The following is a 6969-nucleotide window of genomic DNA, read 5'->3' on the forward strand; positions in this document are numbered from 1 at the left end:
ATATTTTGAATCTGATGGGCAAAAGAAGAGAAAGCAGGAATAATAGGGAGGAATACAATCAAATAAATAAGAGAGATATCATAAAAATGCATACAAACAAAGGAGGAATGGTTAAATGACAGCTGCAAAGAAATAGAAGCTCAACCTGGCACTTCTGAAATCAAATCCAGCAATCAAGGCACATTTTGCAGTAGCAGTACAGAAGAAATTCAAGTTGCTAGAAGGATTAAAAGATGTTGAGAAACAGTAGGAATTGTTGAAAGAATCTATGAACCAATTGGCCATAGACACAATACCACCAGTTCAAAGAAGAAGTAAGAAAAAATGGATGACAGATGATATTTTGAATCTGATGGACAAAAGAAGAGAATAATAGGGAGGAATACAATCAAATAAATAGAGAGATATCATAAAAATGCATACGAACAAAGGAGGAATGGTTAAATGACAGCTGCAAAGAAATAGAAGGACTTTTCAATCCAGACACAAAAGCAATATACAAGAAAATTGACCTTGTACATGGGAGAAGGACATCATCATGGAAAAGGACAAGATTTTGGAGATGTGATCAGAATACATCAAGGAACTTTATGATGATGAAAGAATTGAAAACTTTTTATTCATGGAATAATTTTGAGGGCTTTCCTGTTTTGAAAGAAGTAAAAAAGTGCAATAAAGAAAATTAAAGCTATAAAAGCCCCTGGACAAGGCAACATTATGATTGAGGGATTAGATGAGTTTAGTATTGACATGGTCACAAGTTTCTTTTAAATAACATCTATGAAACAAGCCATATCCCAACAGACTTATCAAAATCATTATACATAGCATTACCAAAGAAACCAGAATAGTTATGATGAGAGCAGAAACAGAATCAAACCTGAAATAACAGAGGAACAGTGTGGATTTGTTGAAGGTAAATGCACAGCCAATGCAATTCACATCCTAAGGACCATATAGAGACTGCAGTTGAAGTATAGCAAGATATGTATCTTTGTTTCATAGACTATAGAAAGGCATTTAACAAATTGAGACATGAAGTCATAATGAGAATTCTTGAAAATATCAATTTAGATGGTAAAGATATGAGAATAATCAAAAATATATAATGGGAACAAACGGAAGACATCAGAGTTGAGAACGAGCTTGGCCAATTTCAGAAGATAAAAAGAGGAGTCCATCAAGGATGTGTGTTATCCCGTGATCTTTTCTTCTTATACAGTGAAATGATCATGAGAGAGAGAGATAGAAGACATGCCAGGCATAAGTATTGGAGGCAACAAGTAAACAATATCAAATATGCTGATGACACAGTGTTAATAGCAGGAATAGAAAAAGATCTTTGGTCTTACTTGACATTGTAAATATAGAAAGTGGAAATATGGGACTCAGCCTAAACACCAAGAAAACAGAAACCATGGTTATATCAAAGAGAGAAACCAGTCTAAAATGCACTTTATCATTAAATGGGACCCTTCTCAATCAAATCTAAATGTTCAAATACTTAGGGACATGGATTACAGCAGATGTCAAAATGAGGTCAAGAGCAGAATTGCACAGGCTAAGAAAACATTTATGAAAATGAAAAATACTAACAAAAGTATATCAATGAAAGTGCGCAAAAGAGTTCTTAGCTGCTACGTCAAACTGATCTTGATCTACGGTTATGAATCATGAGCAATAAACAAATAAATGGAAAAAAATCACTTAATGTGACCGAAATATGGTTTCTGCATAGAATGCTTGGTGTTTCCTACAAAGACTGGAAAACAAATGAAGAAGTTCTACAACAAGCAGAAACAAAAAGAACATTGATAACAAAAATACGAAAAAGACAAGCAGCATTCTTTGGTCATGTGATGTGGAGAAAGGAGATAGAACACTTGGTAACAACCGGGAAATTTGTGGGGGAAAAAAGTAGAGGTAGACAGCGAGAGAAGATCCTGGACAATTTAACAATTTGACTACACAAAGAGAGGGTGACTGATGTAATCACAAGTGCCTGAGACTGGGAAGGGTGGAGGGACATGATCAGCTACACTACAAAGCATGGCACTTGATGATGATGATAATAAATATGGGGAAAACAAAGATATTTCCGTGTTCAAAAGAGGCATTATAGTAAGTAAACAGTTTTAGTGGTTGGTTGCCCTAAGACATTGGTCATTTGGTTTTGTCAACAATGGAAAAAGTTGAATAAAAATTGTCTGTTGCAAGGAGAATTTTGGTTACAAACAGAAAGAGGAGAAAGGAAAATAGATTGGATGCTAAAGTCCAACTGTCATCAAACAGTAGACCAATTGACAAACATTCAGAGCAGGACAATCAACAAACATCCAGTCATATCTTGCAATAGGAGAACATTGCATAAAACCACTGGATTATGTTAATCAACAAGAAAAAATGCCTTGAGTAGTGTGCTGAGCTTAGACATTGGACTAAAGTGATTGATGAAAGGTGATGTAGTCTAATGAATCCTCTTTAGCCTTTTTTTGCAAAGGTGGGAGTAGACAGATTGGGAATTAGCCCCAATAATAACATACTTCTTTTGTGGTCCCAGTTATCCATGCCTCTGGTGTTGGATGCATGATTTAGAGCATGTTTTCCTGGCATACCCTGGCCCCCTTTGGAACTTTAGAAGACAATGAATGCTACAGCTTACTTCAGCATTATTTCTGATCAAGTGTATCCAGTAATGCTTCATGTATACCCTGACAGAGACATCTATTTACAAAATGACAATGCTTCAGGTATCTCCCATGGCCACTGCAATCCAAGGATATACTATGGGAGAAGTTTGCCATAGTTTCGTGAATTGCATGTAGTATTAATAACTGAATGGGAGAAAAACCCTCAGGACAACTTCCAGCATCCATAGATGTAATCAAGACCAAGTAGGTCACACCAAGACATAAATTAATAATTTGTTTATGTGATGAACCATGTAACCTAAACAAAGTTTATGAATAAAAACAAGAGCTACAATAATAATAATTTTCCTTTTCAGTTTTTGGTCACATGAAAAAAAGGATGACCTCTATTTTCATCTTGGTCTCGACCTGCTCGTCTTCGTCTTGCCCACCTGATCTTGATTACATTTGCTGCCAGCATCTTGTGGCTATGTTGTATCATATGTTATTCAGGCAAAAGGTGGCCCAACCCATTATTACTCATAGTTCCCAATATAGTGGTTAACGTGTACAGAATGACAGTTAAAAACTCTTAGGCTCCTGAAAGTGGTAACTCGCATTAAAAAAAAAAAGCTAACATAACCCTAGTTGTCTTGACAGATTTACCTGTATTCACCCAATGAAAATGCAACAGACACAAAAAGAAATATTTAGAAGTACTCCTAAATATTTGGTGGTGATGTGTGAAAGTTTTAATTTTTTTTTTTACTTAAATTATTTTTTAATTTCTATGATACTTTTTTGTGTTGGTTTAATTTAAACATTTTAAAATTACATTATGTGAAAGAGAACTTGACAAGAAAAGATAAAAAATTTACATATATAAATATCTTAGCAATGTTTTGCTGGTATTACATCTTACAGGTAAGGAATGGAGATGAAGAAAGGGAGGAAAGTGGTTTGAACAAAAGCAGAGAGAGGAGCTGCTCAAGAAGTAGAAGTATTTCTCGGAGTCGCAGTGGTAGCAAATCCCCAGCAGTAAAACAGAATGGTAGCGAACAGGATAACGATGATGCTGAGAGTGAACATCGTGACAGGCGAAGCTCATCTCGATAAAAAAAAAAAAGAAATCATTCATTTTACTTTATTGACTGGTTGTATGTAGTGTTATCGATATTTCTCTCGTATTATGTTGTATAAAGCTACATGGGATTTGTTCTGGTCACTCTTACATTCATGGAATTATTATTTTCCTTTAACGAAGAAGTTAAAAAAACATTGCTTTTATGACTAAACTCCTTAAAAATAAAGTATCCATAATCTGTAAGAGCTATGACAGTTTTCAAATATTAATATATATATATTGTTTACCATAAAAGTTGAGTTTAGGATAAGTTTGGTTATAATTTTTTAGTAGTTATTAAGCTATGTTAAATGCCAAAAAAAACCACCTTAACACTTCTGCAAAAGTTTACAGTGTCTATTTTCAGGCTTTAAAATCAGGTTTTTATAGTATGAAACTTGTAATGAGAAACTATTTTTTAAAGCAGTTAAAAAAACAAAAATTGAGCAAAATGTATAAAGTTGAAGGAACTAACAGTGTTATATATTTTTTGCTATTACAAACCATTTATTAAATGTCATGCTTTAGAAGACATTACATAGTGACATAAAAATGTTTTTCCATCATTCCTATTTTTAGTGAATCTTATCAAATACATTAAAAAAGAAAAAACATTTTCATAAAAGCTAAGTTTTTGTGTTGCATGGGTACTATTGATCTTATCATGTGTTCGTAATCATTTGTTATGTGAAATGTCATAATTTCTTCACGTACCTGTACTTCAAAACTTGTGTGTTCACAAAGGTATGGTAGTTAACACTTAATAAAACCATTATTACTGTCTGTAGGCATGTCATTTGTTGTTTATAGACACATGGTAATCATCTCAAATTTTGTTTGTGTTTTAAGCACTTCAGTGTAAGTAATATGTGAAAATTAAAAACAGAATAATTAACTAACTGAATTAACTATGATTTAGTACTAAACAGATAATGTTTGAAGTATACTTATATATTCCATTACTGTTTTCTATGTGGGTTGGAATTTGAATTAGAATCCAGACACTGGATGCAGAGAGATTTGGGAGAGAGAGGGGGGGATAGTAAGGTACTGCAGTGACTATTTTATGTTTTTTAATTTCATTCACCCTATTATTTTGAGAGAAAATATAATTTACTTTATCTATACCTAAGTTATTTCAGTTTTGTGTTGAAATCTATTAAAGCAATAGCTCTTTTAAAAAAAAACTACAAAAGTTAAACTTTTTTTTTTTTAGTTTTGTAAGGAGTATGGGAAGTTTTTTTTAAACTGATGAATATGCCAAATGCTAAAACTTGTTAGAACTTGACAGAATCCAGTGGATGAAAGAAACTTGTTTACAGTGCAATTAGCAAGCAAACATTGTATTTCAATATACAAACAGCAAAACAAATTTACAATGGTAAAAAAAAAAGACTATTGCCTCAAAGATTTTTTTAAAACATCAGGAGTACTAAATAATATCCACTTGGTTGTATTACTGTTTAACTTGTAGAGCTTTAACAGATGAATTTACAGGTGTTTAAATAATTAGATGTTTTTAACAACATAACATAATGTTTAGGGACAACGAGGGATCTATTGATTCATCTTGGCTGTCCCGTCCTCTAAACTAAAAAAAAAATCTTAAAGCCAGCCTTTATCATTCATATAGATATCAAGCTTTCTCTTAAATTCACTTAAGTTTACTGCCTCCACAACATCTGAAGGAAGCTCATTCCAGAAGCCAACAACCCTGTTAGAAAAATAAGACTGTTTTAGCTGGAGATGACTCTTACTCTGCCAAAATATGTCTTTGTGTCCCTAGACCTGAAAAAAAAAGATGACACATCAACACAATCAGTTCCCTTTACAATCTTAAACACGTCAGTCATATCCCCTCTAACTTTGTTTTTCAAGAGAAAACAATTTGAGAGAGTTTAATCTCTCCTCATATGGCAATCCCTCCATCCCAGGCACCATTCTAGCAACCCTGCTCTAAATCCTTTCCAACAATTCAATGTCCTTCTTAAGGTAAGGAGCCCAAGACTGAACACAATACTCCAAATGTTGCCTGACCAGTGACGTATATAATGAAATTATAACTTCTTTAGACTTGTATTCAATATGTTTGTAGATACAATCTAAAATCCTATTTGCCCTGAATCACATCAGATTCACGTTTCGATTAATCTAATCAATAGATTATGCCTGATTTGTATAATAAAAAATATGTACCAGGATTTTTGCACGGCGATGGTTCAACGGTAAGTCCTGGGGCTTATAACGTTGAAAAAAACTGGTTTCGATACCCTTGGTAGGGATAACACAGATAGCCCATTCTGTAGCTTGGTGCTTTACAACAATTCAACGTTTCGGAATAATCATATTATTCCAGCATATAAGCCCAAATTGTGAATAAAGCATGAGAAAATTAGCACACATTACTAATTGAGCAAGTGTGACTGTACATTAACTCACCGAATCATTCTATCAATGCAAGATCCTCCTGTATGTTTTTTTTTGTGATATTTCTGAAAGGTTTTCAAATGTATGCACAGCAAGATATACTTTCCATATTTTAAATTTATGATAAATATTCAAGTTTTTTATTTTTGATAGTTCTTGGTAATTTGTCTTTGTAGTATGATTAATTACTATCATGTTGTTTCAGTTTATCATATCTGTATCGGTAGTCTTGTGCACAGATTTGTTTTACATAAAGTTTTGTTATTTTCTATACGTAATTCAGCTGTGGCTGGTTTTTCAGCTTTGGGGGGATTTCGAAGACTGGGTGTGAAGAACAAGCTATTAGATTATTTTTTACCGACTGTTTATATATTTCGGAAATCCGCGCAAAGCTACATGAAAGATATTTTCGCCAGCCATCCCTACTTTGGAAATAGATTACAAGGATGGCAACTTTTGTATTACTCATCGGATTTGACCGCCACGCTTATAACTCACTCGTATCCACAAAGTGTGGAGCGAGATTTTACAATAACGGGACGCGAAGTATGGACCATCATATTCACAGTCTATCATTTTAATTACTAGACTACGCTCAACATCCCACTCAAATTCCAATAGCCACTCGAAGCTATAAGTATAGTGTTATCACCCAAATTCGATTGATTCAAACCACTTCTTTGTATGCTGTTGATTTCTAAATTTCCTGTCGACTTAAAGAATTGTTTGTTTTTTGAATTTCGCGCAAAGCTACACGAGGGCTATCTGCGCTAGCCGTCCCTAATTTAG

General features: G+C 33.7%; 1 pseudogene; it reads left to right on the forward strand.

Moving 5' to 3' along the window:
* LOC106459085 overlaps positions 1–4540 on the forward strand; it is a 36452-nt pseudogene extending 31912 nt beyond the window's left edge.
* Positions 4541–6969: the final 2429 nt, after the last annotated feature.

This window comes from Limulus polyphemus, unplaced genomic scaffold, assembly GCF_000517525.1.
Source record: "Limulus polyphemus unplaced genomic scaffold, Limulus_polyphemus-2.1.2 Scaffold556, whole genome shotgun sequence".
In the NCBI taxonomy this organism is placed as follows: Eukaryota; Metazoa; Arthropoda; class Merostomata; order Xiphosura; family Limulidae; genus Limulus; species Limulus polyphemus.